This window comes from Curcuma longa, chromosome 20 (genome assembly GCF_044706935.1).
Source record: "Curcuma longa cultivar G26 ecotype Majalengka, Jawa Barat chromosome 20, ITB_CL_G26_1.1, whole genome shotgun sequence".
NCBI lineage: Eukaryota > Viridiplantae > Streptophyta > Magnoliopsida > Zingiberales > Zingiberaceae > Curcuma > Curcuma longa.
In genome coordinates, this window is record NC_133880.1 from 2243067 (window position 1) to 2261789 (window position 18723).

Consider the following 18723-nt stretch of genomic DNA (forward strand, 5'->3'; position numbering starts at 1 on the left):
TAGTTTACTCGAGGTAATCATGGACCCAATAATTATGTTTGAAGCAGTCGCATCTATTGACTTATGGATATGCAAGGCCGGCTTTAGGCATAGGAGGTAAGGCCTATGCCTAGGGCCCAATTTTGATTGGGGCCCAAAAAAAATTAAGGTATTTAGGGTTAATGGAGGGTAGATTATTAAAATCCGGATCCGGAAAGCCGTCCCTTCGCATTCTTTCTCGCCGCGTCCCGATGTCGCCTCTTCATCCCGATGTCGCCGCGTCCCGATGTCGCCTCTTCATCCCGATGTCGCCTCTTCAAAACGCCCCCTCTTCGGCTCTTCATCTCCCCTCTTCGACCGCTCGACGAATCCACACGACCAGAGACAACGAGCCGAGCTTCTTCTTCGCGTTCTTCTTTGACCGTTCGACGCGAGCAGCGACAGCGAGCCGAGCTCAAGCAGGCGCCACCGCCGGCCCGCCAGGCGAAACCGTCTTCCTCCGTTCCTCGCCCCTCTTCTTCGACTGTTCGACACGAGCCGAGCTTCTTCTTCGCGTTCTTCTTCGACCGTTCGACGCGAGCAGCGATAGCGAGCCGAGCTCAAGCAGGCGCCACCGCCGGCCCGCCAGGCGAAACCGTCTTCTTGCTTTTGTAGGTTGGAGGCTTTTCTGTTTTGTTGATCGAATTGTTAAAGATCCTTTTCTGTTTTGTTTTGTTTTGTTTGTGCTTTTTGATTCTACGGATGTTACTTTAGATGCAAAAGCGTAAAGTTGATCTGTTCTTATGGATTGTGCCTTGTGGAATGTGGAATCGCATTAAGGTCTTCTCTTTTTGGATCCTGTCTTCCAAAGCCTTCCAACAGGAGGAAGCAAGAACCATGTTATCGGCAGCTTGCTTCCCAATAGTTTTCCTATTCCTTACACAATTACGGCTTTTGGATCTTCCTGCTTGTGTAGGTTGGAGGCTTCTTTCAGTCGGCTCTCCGATGCTCCATTAATTTCAACCATCGGATCATCCGCCGCAACAACAAAATTAGTTTTGTGGTTTAGAACACCTTGCTTATTTCAAGGATTTATTGAACACCATTAAGTCCAGTATTTAATTGCATCTGTTTGGCATTGCACCGTTTTTTATTCTTTCTATCGATTCATTGGATTTTGCTTCTCAAATTTCCTTGTCATTTTTCCTTGAAACAAAAAGATTAACACATTCAAACTGTTTGCTAATGATGTATTCGTCAGGATATTGCATCAACAAGGATAGTTTTGCTCCTGTAAAATTTAGAAATCTTACTTTTTTTATCTATCTCTTTAGGTTCTGGAGCCAGACAAAGATTAAGGAGAGCTCTCAGCCAAAACTGTTGCTCTTTAAATCACTCTGGAAGTCATTGGGTTACCATTCCCTCGCACCTTGATCCAGTTGTTCTATTAGTCCTTTGACAAATCGTTCGAGGGGGCAGTGGATCGTTTCTGACAAGGCGGACTATCAAGGTAAATTACTTTCGTTCTATTATTAATTCTTAGTAGATCGTAAATTACTTCCGTTCTATTATTAATTCTCAGTAGATCGTTCATTATCAGAGTAAATATTCATTTTTCAATTTCTATTATTATTTAAAATTAATATTTTAATTTTTTAAAAAAAAATTTTAAATCCACCATTGTCGGTCTCAAATCCGAATAAAAAAGGGTGAGAGAAAATTTTTTTAAATAATAATAATCATTTTAAAAGAAATTCGCCTAGGGCCCCCCGTGAGCTTGAGCCGCCCCTGTGGATATGACATATTTTTTTTTGATTGCAGGATCATGTAATAATATAAATGTGTTTACGAATCATCTCTATTCAATAAAATTTTGGAAGGAAATGCACCAAAGACTTATTTTACAGTAAATGACACAACATATACTAAATGATATTATCTAACAGATGAGATCTTGTAACGACCCGGCCCCTCGGCCCCTTGGGCGGCCCAACTAGCGGCCCAATTGGCTGCCCAATCGGTGGTCCCTTGGGCGGCCCAACTAACGGCCCCCTTGGCGACCCCTATGTCGTCAATCGACGACCCTCGGCCGTGTCGTTGCTCACTAGGACTTTCCACCCCTGGCCAGTGGATTTTTGCCTCCCCCAGGATTCGAACTCTAGACCTCCAGGATAAGTACTAGAGTTTATGAATCCTGGTAGCCAAGTGAGCCTCTCACTTGGCTACCAGATTCATGAAGCTCTAATCTTATCCTGGAGGTCTAGAGTTCGAATCCTGGGGGAGGCAAAAATCCACTGGCCAGGGGTGGAAAGTCCTAGTGAGCAACGACACGGCCGAGGGTCGTCGATTGACGACATAGGGGTCGCCAAGGGGGCCGTTAGTTGGGCCGCCCAAGGGACCGCCGATTGGGCAGCCGTTGGGCCGCTAGTTGGGCCGCCCAAGGAGCCGAGGGGCCGGGTCGTTACCTAGCTTAGGTTACCTTCATCAAGAGTTTCTTGTGCCTCGACCCCCAAGGATCCTACAAAAAAGAAGTTCAAAGAAAGACAGAGATTGCAAGAAAAGATATCAAGCAAACATTTGGAGTGCTTTAAGCTCATTGGGCAATAGTCAAAGGTCTATAGATACATTAAGAGATTTCATATATACACGTATTATTTTTTATAATACGTTGGTTATGGATGAAGAGGAAGCAATATACAATTAGATGTTGGTGATGGATGAAGAAGAAGCAATATCCAATTAGATGGGAGATGAAGAAAATCATCTGACACAAGTTAGACAGTGATCTACAAGGGGTAAGATAGGGATCCATATTAGAATCACAAGAATACTTTCAGAAAAATTATAAATTATTGATAGTCAAATATATCATCAATTTCGAATTTAGTTGAACAAATATAGAAACTCTACTAAAACAATCATATTAATTTCATGAAATATTTAATTATATTATATTTTATTTTATAAATTATTCATAATGAAGTGTTGTACTTTTTTATATAAATATAAATTTTTAATAAAATTAGTATCAAATTATTATTTTTGAAAATAAATGGACTCGATAAGTTAACAAATATACAAATGATTAAATTAAATTAAAGATCATAAGTTAATTAAATATTAAATAAAAAATATAAGTTAAAATAAAATTAATAAGTTAATTAATATATTAAATAAAAATTATAAATAAATTAAATTAATGATCCTCCTTATTAATTATAATATTGAATGGAAATTATATAAATATTAAATAAAATAATAATAAATAGAGATATGATTTGATTGTAAAGAATTTTTTATAATGAAGAGTGTAATATTTTTGATGTGACAGTGCTAGATATATTGAAAAAAAACTCATTTGATTATAATGAGATGCATCGAGAGAACAGAATGAATCTAGTTTCTTCTTTCTCGGCTCCTTTCCTTTTCTCATGTTCCTACACTGCTGCAGTTGCACTTGCCGAGGGAACGAGAACGAATCTCGCGGTTGCCGGCCCCAGGGCGGCAGAGACGGTTGAAGCGGGCGGCAGAGATGGTTTGGTAGCGCTTCCGCCGACCAAGGTCCTGCGGCGGGTGTTGCTGCGGGTGGCATCGGTGGTCTCCGGCCTTCTGGTCCAGCCCTTCGTCGGTCACATGAGCGATCGTCGCGCTACCTCACTCGGCCGCCGCAGGCCCTTCAGCATCGGCGGAGCCGCGGAGGCCTCTCCATCGCTCTTTCTGTCATCTTTATTGTCTACTTCGCCGACATCGGCCGCATTCTCTGCAACTCCTACGGCGGGGAGACACGGTACGGGGCGATTGCGGTTTACTTAGTAGGGTTCTGGTTGTTTGGTGTGGGGAACAACACCACACATGATCCGTGAAGATCCCTTCTTGCTGATCTTACAGGTTCGTCCGTGCTCATCTGCTCCCCCCTCGACCCTCCTTTAATTTACTAGTTTACTGCAAAATTGTTTCTTCCATTTCCCTTGTCCTTTGAATTTGATTAGGTTGTCTATATGCTCTTCAATGGTCCAATCCTTGCCTAAGCTAGGACTATTCGAGTAACTTCTGTGATTTCTGTTGGTGCTTATTTTTCACAAGCGGTTCTACATTGGAAGTAGAGAAGTACTTCTTTAATTCGATGAGAACGGTTCTTCTGGTTCTGGTGGGCACCAGAAAAAAAAACCCTTTGATCTGTCGGGTTATGCAGAGGTGTAGTAAGACAAGTAACCCTTGCTAAATTTGTTGGATGATCACTTCGCTACAACTTATTTTTTTACTGAGGAAATACTTTAACCGTTACTTCTATATTCTTAACACTCGCACTAACCAAATGTATACTGAAATTTAACCGCCTAAGATATATTCTTTTCATATTATTGAGAGTCACATAATTCAATCACAAGTTCCTTGTTTGTTCTGTATTGAAATTAATTGAATCATTTACTTCAAAAATGTATCGTTACTAGATTTAGAAAATATTTAAATCGTACCTGTATATGTTTAGTGTTTTAGTTATCCTTGTCAATGTTGTAGTTCTTATGATCTCGACATGTATTAGTGTGTTATAAGCCAAGGAAATTCCTTTTTCTTTTGCTAGCCAAGTTATGAGACTTCCACTGAGGATACACAAGTGAGATAGATAATTGACATGAAGCTTTTATGTAGGGCTTAATTGGTGCTTGTAGGTACCTTAAGCCGCTTATTTGGATGCTTCTCATTGTCACTGCACTTACTTGCATAGGATGGTTTCCTTTCACCCTTTTTGATACTGATTGGATTGGCCAGGAGATCTACAACAGTGATCCAAATGAAAGGCAAATACTCAAGCTGGAGTGAGAGAGGGATAACTGGTCTCATGTTAAATTCTATTGTTCTTGGCTTTATTTCAGTGGTTTTGGAAATGCTCTGTAGGAAGTATTGTGAGGCCTGACTTGGGGAGTTGCCAACACCATTATGTGTTGGATTTTATTTCTCCGTTTGTTGGCTTATATGTTAATTGATAACACACGATATTGCTATTAAGGATTAAACCCAATAAAGTGATCTAATGGATATTCATTATGGGTTTGGTTTAATGGATGTGGATTTTATGTGTGTAGAAACCTGTTAATCCGCTTTTATGTTATTATTGATGAGTTGATAACGGAAACGAGTTCTAAGGATTTATATAGGGCTATGGTCCTCGTAAAGCTAAAGCATCGGTTCATCTTTCATCCCATCTGAGAGAGGAATATGGTTGTTGCACCCTAACTCCTACGGAAGACCAAGCCGTTGCTTCCTATCTTCTTCCTTTTAGATTGTCCAGTGGCTTCAAAACAATGGTAACGAACCTTTACGGTATTTAGCTTCCACTGTTATAATTCTGTTTTCGCAAATTGCTATATAAATTTATGACAAGATCCTGTTTTAGAATTGTTTGATTCTTTTATGATTCATATGCAGCAGCACAATTCATGCTTAGAAAATTCTTTCATTATGTTCTTTTGTTTTATTGGAATGTTCATATTATCTTCTTTTGGGAAAAATGTGGATTACCCACCAAATGGACTTCCTCCATATGGCCTTGTCATTTCTTCCCTTGTTATTTTTACAATCCTCAGAGCACCTTGGGCAGCAAGACAACTTTAATTGTTCTTATAGTTTGTTGGGACATCTTGGTAACCTGCTTGATTATTATTTATACAGGTTAAGTACGCTATTCCTTGTGCAATGATTTATGAACTCATAGAGCCTTTAGGGCTTGGGCTTGGTCAGGGTGGGAGGCTGATCACTTCTGTTTATGCTTTTTTGTTGTTTTATGTGATTGTTGAAGTTAAAACATCTTTCACAATGGCAGGGGCATTTTGAATTTGGCAATTGTGATATTGCAGCTAGATATTTTTTTTCTTTCATTTTTTGTATGCTCATATGACTGATTAACTTAGGACCAATTTTGCATAGGCTGAGACCAAGTAGCAAAAGCTGCATTGAGTGAACTTGAAGCATTTTATAGCGAGTCAAATATGCTCTCATCCTTTATTTGTTTTGAACTCTTGGGAAAAAAGATACATGGTCATATGACTATGACAGGTGAAGGAAATGAATAAGAAAATAGAAAATGATATGATTACCCAAGTCTTAGTGGATATTGATGCATTATGTGGTTCATCATGGTTGCCTTGCAGTATATGAGTATGATTGGAAGTGCTTTTTCTGTCATATTGGGATTGGTTACAGAGATCCAGTAGGACGAAATAGACTGCTTCATCATGGGTTTCAAAATCGTGTTGTGAATTTTTGATCTGACATCACAGTTCTAATATTGGTATTTGGTCATGAACACTTAACCAAGGAGTATTTAATTACAAAGCCGCACCTGCCTAAAACCTAAAGGGTGTTTCTAGCGAAGTATTGGGAGTGATAGAGTAATAGCAGGTTTAACTTTAGTGAGCATTAAACAGGAATAAGCAATAATACCTCTTTTCTTTGGTTGAGTATTAGCACCTTGCTAGAGCTATTTAACAAATGTTGATAACTAGTTGCTGGAAATTGTTCAATTATCTGTTGGCCTTTTCATTTTCATCATTTTTAACTTGCTAGTAATGTGAAAGGTTGTGGTAATGATGGATAGAAGAAGTTTTTGGTACAAATGTGTGTTGATGATTATAACAAGTACAAGAATATATATCTCTTGTTTCATTCTTTTCTTTTGATTGTTTATCTTCCTTGTCAAAAAAATTCCAATATGGTGCCACTTGGTCTTTGTCAGAACTGGAATATATTCGCATTAGAGGCCTTTTCATGTCAGCGCTTCAAACATCTACACTTGATTTTTTATGAAGAAGTACCTATTATTGATGACAGGGATTGAGTCGATGAGACATTCTATGAGATGGTGGAAAGGTATGTTGATTAAGATATTAAAATCAATTTTTTGTTTTATGCTTGGAAGAACAATTATGAATCTAAATCAATAAATCGGTTATATAGAAAAATCCGCTTTGTATTTGTTGTTTGCTTTGCTCTAATTGGTTAATCACTTATTTTGATTGAACTTGATATTTAAGTCATGGAGATTGTTTATATATATATATAAATAGAATTATGACTCAATATATGTAGTGAAGTCTCACAAATAATGGAAAAGAAGGAAATATAAAGGAGTAGGTAGATCGGATGAACTCAATGAGTTTTATAAAATAGAGCAGTTCGGTGCACGAAGTTCCTGCCAATGCGGGATCTCTGGGAAGGGTTGGACCACATTGGATCTATTGTATGCAACCTTATCTTGTATTGTAAGAGGTTGTTTTCCACGACTCACTCGTGACCTCCAGGTCACATGGCAGCAATTTTACCGTTGCACCAAGACTTCTCTTCATAGGATGAGTTTCATATTTTGATATATTTTACACCAATAAGGAGATAGATAAAGATATGGTAGCATTGATAGGTTGAGTGATTAAATCAAGAGGAATTCAAATTTATCATGCTATAGTTTCTCTCTTAGGCTAATATTGTAGTAAGAGCAGTTATGTTTTACATATCATAACACTGAATAGTTAAAAAATAATACATTAAAAATTTCAGACAAAATAAAATTACAAAAATACATTTAGTATCTCGTTCAATTTAGTTTATCTCCATACATGACAAAAATATGGAGAAAAAAATTGTTAAGATGGTACAGATTTGCTCATAACCAATAAATTCATTTCTAGACAAGTTGAATCAATCAAAGTTGAAGATGTGTGGTTTAAAGTATGACCTATTTACAACAACAACAACCAAGCATTATCCCACTAGGTGGGGTTGGAAAGTAAGACCTATTTAATATAATATAAAAAAACTATGATCATATTTAGAGCTTGATGGCAAGATAAGATCCATAAAGTTCCCAAATAGTTGAGATACACAGCCCTAACCTCTGATGTTGTTTCAAACAATAACTGATTTTAATTCCCTTTTTATCATATACATAGAATTTCAATCTTGTTCTACTAGTGGCTAAACATCAAGCCACTGATTAATTTTGCCTACATGGACATATATGTGGCATTTTTTACAGTCACTAGTTAATGTGGAATGCCACATCAGGCTACAGTTACAGAAAGAATGCATTTTTTGAGTAATTGAGAATGAAGGGGAAGGGTTAGAGGACAAAAGAGGTAGTAGGAAGCAGCAGTGGTGGACATGGAATCCCACATCAGCTGGAGATATAGTAAGAATAAGTTTCTGAGTAATGAAGAAGGGGAGGTGAGGATTTAGAAGAGAAAACAAGGGAAAAGGAAGCCTGTCGGACGTGTTTTATATATCTTGTTGATGTGTCATGTCAGATCAAGTTGTTATCATTGAGAAAATGTTAGGTGTAAAGTCTACATCGGTGAAGTCCACAATTGAAACAAGATAAAAAGTTTATTTATAAAATTTTAAAAGAAAAATGTTTGTTGACACTTGAAACAATCTCAAATATTTACCCTATATATTATAGTTAAGCTTCGGTCAAATAAGCCTCGCAATCTTTAGAGCATAAGTTTGTAAGCACAATGTGCACACAACCTCAAGGGAATGAGTTCATTTTCATCAATAGCAGGCTACATTCAAACAATAAAGATGATATCTTAACCTCAAATGCTTACTTTTTTTACAAGATGAAATTTAGTAATGTACAACTAACCCGATATTAAGTTGATTATAACTAAAACTATCATGACCAGAGACAGAGCCACGTATGCCCCATCCTGGGCTATAGTCCAATCCACTTGAAAGAGATCGATGTGCGCGCGTGTGTTTCAAGAGCACACACGATTGCCGTTGCACACTGCCGTGCCTTCATCGGCAGGCTCTACAACTCTAGCTCGAGCACGGGCGTGGACCCGACACTGGACTCGTCGTACGCGACGGAGCTGTCCGACGTTGACGACCTACGAGGAGGTGCCGATGGACATGCCGAGCCAGCTCGGGTTCGACAACATCGACTACAAGGGCGTTCTGAGGAATAGGGGTTGTTCACGTCGGACCAGTCGTTGCTGACATCTTCGTTTGTGGCGGCGCAGCTGAATTTGTTTGCGAAAAGGTCGGTCATCTTCCAGAGCAGCTTTGCGTCGGTGATGATGAAGATGGGCAACATTGGCATTCTGACGGGGGTCAACAGAGAGATGCATAAAAATTGATTTGAAGACGTGTGTGTTTCAGGAGCTTGTTGAGATTTTGTTTTACTTAATATATAGAATATAATTACATTTGACTTGAATTAATCTAATAAAATGTTGCACACTTTTATAATAATAATCCAATATGAAGCTCTTAATTACATTTGACTCATTTATTTTTCGTTTTCAGCTAGATATCAATAATGGAAAGAACAAGTAACCATAGTGATTAAGCTTATTTAATAAAGTAATTAAGCTGTTGATGGACTATGACTTGTTTATTTATTTGATTGTTGTTTTTTATTTGTTTAGGAATATAACTTGAATTATTTTAAATGGACATCAAGCCTCCCCCAACTCTAATTCGATCCGTCCCTAATCATGACCATGTAGTAGGCAAAGCTAGTACCATGTGATGCCTGTCCCATTTATCACTTATCATTATCAAATTTATTTTAATAAGAAAGTTTCTGAATGAAAAGACAAAAAGTACCTTGACTGTTTTTTTCCATATCTTATCATCTTTGATTTGTTGCTGGTAGAAAATGCCTATCAGATGCTTGTATCTGTTGGAAGTGGGCCTTTGGAACAGTTATTTGGCTGTGGCAATTCACTAGCCTTTGCTGTAGGAGCATTTGCAGCTTTTGTGAGTAGACCTGTGGCAATTGTTGGCCTACCTCCTCAATTCATTACTATCGGATCTACCACTATTCCACAAAGGGGTCAAAGTAAGTATTTTTAAATTTTATTAATTCCATTTATATTGCTGAATGATAGCTTTTGTTCACTAAACCAATGTGTGTGTGTTCTGGTTCTGTTTCTTCCTTATTGGAAATCTGCTGTTCATTTTCTAGTTAACTCTTTCTAAATCCCAAAATTAACAATGGCAAATTGTTCCAAAGTTGAGTGTGAAAGAATAGAATACTTAATCATTGATTGATGGATGGATATCCAATTTTATTTTAACTCGTTTCAAACATTGACCTAAATTCTACCAATGGCATGAACTCAGCCAAAAAGATTAAGTGGTATACGGTGAGTTACATGTAGGTTTAAATACCGATGGTAGTGTTTGGTTTTAACCCATTGGAAGGTACAAATATATAATGTCTGGTTGCCTTGCATTTTAATTTTGGAAATGTAAAATTCTTTGTTCTTATTGTTATTGGTGGAAAAAATATGATGTGAGAAATGGTATAACATGTTTTATGGCTGAAAATACTATACTAAGAAATCATAAACAACTAAGGTTCAAAATCGGTCTTTGTTAGGAGTGATACTATTTTGGTATCATGCTGACACTCCTATATGGTGTTAATGGCGAATTGGAGGAGGGAGGAGGAAGAAAGAAAAAAAAACAAAAGAAAACAAAATTATATAAATTTAAATGTTGTTTTTCAATGGTACAGTTTTGACATTATCTTGAAACAAGCTAAAAAAAATAACAATATTATTTTAATTCATCTTAATCTGCTTTATAACATGCAAGAGGTAGGTGTTGAATGTTGATATGAAAAAAATAATGATTTGGCATAGCTAACACATGAAATATTGTCAGTATCGAGTAGTATAGGGTTTTGGAAATTTATTGAAACAATATGTTTCTACTGCTTCATCCGGCATGGTAGAAATTTTAAACCATGTACACAATTTATGGTCCCTTTGATACTAAGCAGGAAATTGAGAGCGCGATATAACAAGTCAATTAGGTCAGCATTATAACAATCACATGCACTTCTTAGTACATACGAAGATGAATAAATTCTTTCTGACCACTAAACCGTAAGCATACTTTTGGGAGTATTTACAGTTGAGAGGCTTTTTAACAGTTAAGATAGACATACAGTAAGTTGTCATAGATATGAATAAATATATGCCTTTGATTGGCCGTATGACATTTAAACCAGTTGCTATTTAAGTTCTTGCATTAGCGTCTTTGCATGTGTTCCATCATGAAGATTTTGCCTGTATTTGTCTTAATATGCTAGTTCTTGTTGGCAAAGATCACCTTTAAGATTTAAACCCTTCTATTTCTGCCCGATTATGGGAGGCAATCTTTGTTTTCAGTTATTTTACAAAGTTTACAAATACTTCAATTCTAAAGTCAAACAAAATAATAGCTCTCAAACTTATAATTTAGAAGGATCAACACTAAAGTATTGACCAGGTTCTCCACTGCATAAGTCCTGCAAAAGGTATCTGTGACCTTTGCATCTGACAAGTTACCATCACTGCTTTGTTTAATGCTCTATTGAGAAATGCTTTATCAAGTAAAATTCAAGTTAGTGTTCATTTGATCAGATTATTTTCATTCATCTTTTTTGATGATTGATAAAAGAATGGTGATTTGCTACAGCATTTCAACACGTGATTGGTGTTTCTAAGATTTGTCGTTCTTGGTTTAATCGTCTTGATTACATCGAGATGGCAAGGAATAATTGGGGGTTCTGTCTGGAAATTATTATTTATCATAGCGCCTACAGAAGTTTTTATGGGTAATGGGGCAAATGCAACGACTCCAGCCACAGTTGATGGTGACCACTATTCCTTGCTACCATTGAGCACTGTAGGGGAAGAGAATTGTCAAAATAAAGCTTCATTACATTCTTTATGGTATTGCCTACATTATTAAGTCTCCAACATGTGATAAAGCCTCGAAATATACTTGTAAATTTGTCTCAAAATGCATTCCTTGAATAAATTTCCACTATATTAAATTCTGCATCTCTTTGTCCTCATCCTGCTTCTCATTTGTGTTACTCGAATAGTTTCTTGTCGTGCAGAACAACAGTTAAAGTTTTGGTGAGTTGCTCAAAAATTTGTAATTCATTAAATAGCTAAAATTTACTTGGTTCTACTTTGTGTCATGTCTTTGTTGGATTGGGACTTATCTGTTTCCTCATCTTTATTGTCGATGGAGTTGGATGAGACATGACTGCGATTCTGTACTGACCATATTAGGTCAGTCCCACATCTACCATGAAGCCTGTACTGATGGCATTCCTGTTGACCTTGACATCCAGGTCTGTAGCCACATCTAATCAACGTGACAGCGAAGAAGCCCAACAGTGTCAACCTTAAGCTTTGGAATTGGAAGAAGGATGAAGACAAAGGCAGTCAAATTTACATACTGTAATCCACAGGTAGTGTTTAGTTTGGTTTGTTCCTCTTGCATGGCCTCCTCTGTCTCTTTTATACTGTCTCCTCAGAGTTCCCAGCCTCCTTTTCTGTTGCAGGCCTGCAGTGGAGCAGCGAATGGAGGAGGGAGAATGATGAGATAAGATATGTCATCTTGCTATGCAGCATTTTTCACTAAAACATACTTTCATAATTGAAAATGACAAATAGCAATTTTTATGAAAAAGTGCCCTAGATTTTATTTTCATGATATTGATGATTTGTTATTTCATGTCGACAACTAGACTACAAATTAGCTTGGGTCAAAACTTCATAGGTATTTCTTTAGGTGTCTTTGAGTTTAGATTGGTGTAAATCTCAAGTTGATTTGTTGATAAGTCTGCTTTTTGACTATAAATTACTTTGACCAATAGCAATTGCTTCTTTTTTGTGTTCCATTTGGCTATAAGTTCATTTTTTAAAATTTAAATTGATTTTTGTTTTTTTGCTCAAAAAGGTTAATAAGACATGAGGCAGTAATTACTATTATTTTTTAACTATCAACAGCGTGTTTAGGTAAAACGCTCCTTGTTAATGTATGTGCATGACATCACCACCTTGTTGTGGCTTTATGCTTGGCTTCCTATGGCGATTATTTGTGGGGGCTGTTGAGACATTGCTGCTCTGTCCCGGCCCTTCCACTGACACTCAATATTTAATGGTAAGGGAAGGGATCCCACTCAAATTATTGGGGCGTCCATGTCCTCTTCTGTTTCCCATCTTCCAACTGCTTCCTTCCCATTGTACACCATTCACCATTACCTCTCCTTTATCCCCAACTCAACTCAACTTGCACCAAGTTGTTCCTTCAAGTGAGCCTCCTCTCGACTCCTATTCCGACCTATAATACTCTTATCGGACGGTTGAAAAGAGAACCTTCACATGAAAAGTAGTCCAGCCTAACTTCTATTCTCTCTCTCTCTTTCTTTCTATCCTGTCTAAAATAACCATTGCATCTGCCAAGGTACTTAGCTCTCACTCTCTTCCTCACTATTCCCTTTGTTCCCACTTCGCAGTGTGCGTTGTTGTATGTGTGGCTATGACAACTTTATCTTTAAAATTATCTACTTTTAATTAAATAAAAAGGCTACTTTCTCTTTTGCCTCAGAATTGGATGGATGGATCGATGGTGCACGCGAAAAAGTAGAACTTTAGAAGAAGAGTTGTAAAGCATCGAGTGCTGCTGGTTTCTAAACAGAACGAACTGGGGATTGATCGCCAGTTTGATGACACGACGGGATTCAGCGTGTAATGAGTCGTGAGTGTGGAAAATGCAGCAGTCAGCGGAGAGGAAAAGCTTTGACCAGCTACCGTCGATCCGTCTGACAGGTTTTTTGGCATCAGGGTTTAACTGGTTAAGCCGGTATCTGGTTCGGTCCGGGTTGACTGACGAGTGGAGAGTTCGTGGGGGCCATCTCGGCGGTGATGATCGACCGACACGTGCGCGTGGTCCTCAGGGCCTTCCTTCACTGCTCCTATTTAAAAGCTCCCCTTCGCTGCTGCTCCCTCCCTCCATTGCCATTTCGAAGAAGCAGCCAACGGCTACTGCATTCCTTCCTTCTCAACCGCCACCACCACCACCACCACCGCCGTAACTGAGATGTGCAACGGTACCGCTCCTTCACATCCCAAGTCTCACCTTTTGGCCAGCCATGGCGATCTCCACCGCCATCCCACTCTCTCCGAGGTACGTAATGGATATGCACACATTACATGCACGTTGGAATTGTTGATCGATTTGCTGCTGCTGTTTAAATAGCTGGCGGAGGAGATGCGGGCGATCGGGAAGATATCGGTGCCGGCGGCGGTCACCGGCCTGATGCTCTATTCGCGCGCAATGATCTCGATGCTGTTCCTTGGGTATCTCGGCGAGCTGGAGCTCGCCGCAGGATCGCTGGCTATCGGGTTTGCTAATATTACTGGTTATTCTGTGCTGTCGGGACTGGCGATGGGGATGGAACCCATCTGCGCGCAGGCCTTCGGCGCCGACCGGCGGCGGCTCCTCGGTCTCACCCTCCAGCGCGCCACCCTGCTCCTCCTCTCTTCCTCCCTCCCCATCGCCTTCCTCTGGCTCAACGCCCGTGCCATCCTACTGCGGTGCGGCCAGGACGAGGAGATCGCGACGGCGGCGCAGGTGTTCGTCGCCGCCGCCTCGCCGGACCTCCTCCTCCTCTCATTTCTCCACCCGCTCCGCGTCTTTCTCCGTGCGCAGAATATCACCCTCCCGATCACCTACTGCTCCTCCTTCTGCGTCGCGCTCCACGGCCCCCTGACGTACCTCCTAGCTGTCCGCCTCCGCTTCGGCATCGCCGGAGTGGCGGCCGCCATGGTGTTGACCAACCTCAACCTCCTTGCTTGCCTTCTCCTCTTCCTCCTCCATTCAGGCGCCTGCCGCGACACGTGGACCGGCAGCGGGAGCATCCTCTCCGGCGAGTGCCTCCACGAGTGGCCGGCTCTGCTTCGCCTGGCAGCACCGTCTTGCGTCTCTGTCTGCCTCGAGTGGTGGTGGTACGAGCTGATGATCCTCCTCAGCGGCCTGCTCGCGCATCCCCGCGCCGCCGTCGCCTCCATGGGCATCCTCATCCAGACCACCTCCCTCGTCTACGTCTTCCCCTCCGCGCTCAGCTTCGGCGTCTCCACCCGCGTCGGCAACGTCCTGGGCGCCAACCGCCCCACCAAGGCCCGCGCCGCCGCCGCCTCCGCCCTCGCCGCTGCCCTCGCCCTCGGCCTCGCCGCCACCGCCTTCACCGCCTCCATGCGCCACCAGTGGGGCCGCCTCTTCACCCGCGACGCAGAAATCCTCCACCTGACCTCCCTCGCGCTCCCCATCGCCGGCCTCTGCGAGCTCGGCAACTGTCCGCAGACCGCCGGTTGCGGCGTCCTCCGCGGCAGCGCGCGGCCGGCCACCGGCGCCAACATCAACCTCGGCTCCTTCTACTTCGTCGGCATGCCCGTCGCCATCCTCCTCAGCTTCGTCGGAAAGATGGGCCTCCCGGGTCTGTGGCTGGGTCTCCTGGCGGCGCAGGCCGCCTGCGCCGCCCTCATGGCCTGCGCCGTCGCCAGAACAGATTGGGCGGCAGAGGCAGAGCGCGCCAGAGAATTAACCAACTCTTCTTCTTCTTCTCCAACCCTTCCAATTACTAATTCCAATGACACAATTCCAATCACCACGATAACTGCTCTGTCTCCCAACTCCATGGAAGCCGAGAAGAAGAAGACCACCACAACACTAGAAGACATTCTATCCATCATTAACGCTGATGCTCCAGAAACAGCTCCTCTCATTCTCCCCGTGGATTAAATTCTTCTCCATTTCTTTTTCTTTTCTTGTTTTTTTTTTTTGGGTTTTGTAATCACGATATGTTTTGCTATTGTATCTAATCCCTCTTCTATTTTTTTTCTTGCCTTTTATTTTTAATGGATCGAGGAAAATGTAATTAGAGGTAATGAAGTAACGAGGAAGAACAGAGACAGCTACTCCATAAAAGCTACAACTTTAGAAGCTGTTCACTGATTGGAAAGCAGATGCATCACTTTTATGTAGCATTCATTGCCTTTGTACTTTGGTTTTTAATCTTTTATCCCATTAACCATTCCTCAACACCTACATGGCTACATGTTTGTTTGTTTGTTTGTTTTTTTCCTTTAAGAATTCTTGCTTAGGAACAATCAAAGCTAAAGATTTGCCTGAAATCTATATGTAAGTTGATAGTTATTGGTTGGGTTTTTTTATGTTTGTATAATTTGTTGGCTCAAGTCTCTTGCAACTTTTGCTTTTAACATTCTCTCGGATAACCAATCACTTTGGTTCCTAATTCTCCTATCTTTCAAAATGCTTGTATTGTGTGTGGCTAGTGCTCATTGGAGCACTTCTTTCTTACTTGAAAGAAAGAAAGAAGAAACTTTATCCTATTGCACAATATACATATGAAGTTTGCTATCGAATCATTCTGTTGCGAGTGAATCAAAGCAAGTATGTTGCTAGTGTTAGACAGGGATATTCTTGAATTAGTATGAGTTTTGACATCCATATCCGTTCTCGAAAAATGACTTCAAGCGAACCGAAGTACATTGTCGCGGTTAGACAAACATACTCATGCCTATCTATTTCAACAGCAAAGCATGATAATTCTATCATGTGCGACAACAATGAAAAGGCCAATTTGACAGGGGTTGATTAAAAAAAAAGTGTTTTCTTGCTTTCCTTTTGCCCCTCCAAAATTGAAGGAACAACATCCTTCCATTATTACTTAGATATACTTTTGCTTTTGAGATGACAAAGCCATTCCTACTGTGCAAAAGAAATTTATTAACCTTTTAAAATACTTCCTAATGTCGAGCACTTTCTTCTTCTTCTTCTTCTTCTTTTAAAAAAAAATCGATAAATTCGATAGTAGATGAGAGAATGATGCAACTTGAACTGAAATATAATTGACAAAAATACAAAGTCAGAAGACTTAGAATGTAAAAACAAGAAAATCTTAACTTGTCTACAACATAAATTAATTTTAAAATAAATAATAATAAAAGATAGTAATATTATTTTATATAGTTTTAAATTAACCTAAATTAATTATATCGTTATCTTTATTTTTATTTCATATTTTGCTTGACATTTCTTTCGAGTCAATTTATATTAGATACACACCTAACTCCACTTATAATTACACAATTTGATTGACTCATAAACATTAATTAGTTGGTCTTACAAAATTATTTTCAATGCAAAAAATTTGAAATTATTTTAGAATCGAAAATAATAATTAAATTTTTTAAGTTTTCATAATTAAATAACTAATTAAATAGCGAACCAAATCACTAAAAAAATATTAGTAATAAAGCTAATTGCTTAGGATTGGAATTGAATGTTCATTATCAAGTCTCAAAATCGTGAAAAATGATAAAGAGCCTTCACACATGACTTTTCATTTAAAACCTCTCTAAATAAGTTAGATGATATTTTGTATAACATTCACAAACTATCCACACAAATAAACACTAAGTGAATTCAATAGAGGTAGATGTATTTCACTATCTATGATCACATTCTCATCATATTTCTTTTTCGCAATAAATTTATTGTTTTTTCCATAGACTTTTGACCTCTTAAAATAATTACTAACTACTTGTTATGACACTAAATATGTTGAAAGAGATATATCTTTATTCACATTCGCGTTAGCTTCTAGAATAAGATGGCATTGCCACTTCCATCAAAGTTGGCCTCCTAATTAGTATCAAAATAAAATTGAAAATAAAGCATTTATAAAAATAAAAAATAAATCAAACAAAAGTAAAGTGAACTAATTAAATAAACTTATCGACATCATCATCTCCCTTTTCCCTAACTAGAACTCCACTAATAAATAATTTATGTGGGAACTCCCCCTCCACCTCTATTTTTATTTTTATTTTTAACTTAATGACCCTACTCACCTACTCATTTCCTCATTCCTTTTCTTTAAAGAATTAAAAACAAAGTTTTTTAGTGAAAAAAATCACTAGATTCTATGTTCTTTTTTAGGGGAGTTAAACATGAACCTGACCAACTAATTAACCAGAGATAAATCCACATGAAAAATATCAGATTAGAGTTGGGGATTTTGAACTTGGTTTGAATTCGGATGGGAGGTTTTTGGATTGGATTGGGTTTGAATTGATCTAAATTTAGTATTTAGGAGTTTTTTTAGAGTTAAATCAAATTTTATTTTTAAAAATTAAGATATTTTTATATACATCAATAACACAAGTTTTATATGATAATGATAAAATATTAAGATAAAAATAAAAAAAATATTAAAAAATAATAATAAAATCTTTTTTTAATTGAGTTAGTCAGGTTATTCAAGTTGATCGGATTATCTAAGTTCAGGTTTAGAATTTTTAGATTGGGTACGGATTCGGATGGAAATTTTTTTATAATACCATTGTTTCGATTTGACTTGAACTCACTAAACTCACCTGAATTAACACACCTATTCTTTTCATCTATCTACTTATAATATATTCCCTTTTTTTCATAAAACAATACTCTCACATTGCAAAGGAGGATTAGTGCTAATCATACGTATGGTATATGAATTAGAGGTCAAATTTATACTATTTCTTTCAATATTAACTAAAGAAGAGAAGATTAAATCATAATTAATATTTTTTCCATCAGAAAATAATTTAAAAAAAATTGAATTATAAAATCCACGACGGTCACAATTTAAAGGGGCCAAAAGACACTTTTAGCTACCTTTGCATTCCTCTTGCCTTAATGATCTAAAGTCGTGAAAGGTCGTTTAATTATTTATTAGCCAATTGTGTGTTAATTACTAAATTAATTAATTTTAAATAAAAAAATTATCATTATTTTAATAGAAATGATACATCTTTTTGCTCACATTGAGATCAAACGCATTCTTGTTCAAACATAAACAACTCACTTTTTTATATTAAAGAAAACTTTTTCTATTTTTTTCTTGAAAAA

At 38.6% G+C, this 18723-nt stretch overlaps 2 pseudogenes; both read left to right on the forward strand.

The window, feature by feature from the left end:
• The first annotated feature begins 230 nt into the window (after positions 1-230).
• LOC141813542 (sucrose transport protein SUT2-like) lies at positions 231-5571 on the forward strand (annotated as a pseudogene).
• Positions 5572-13673: 8102 nt separating this feature from the next.
• Positions 13674-15849, forward strand: LOC141813316 (protein DETOXIFICATION 48-like; annotated as a pseudogene).
• Positions 15850-18723: the final 2874 nt, after the last annotated feature.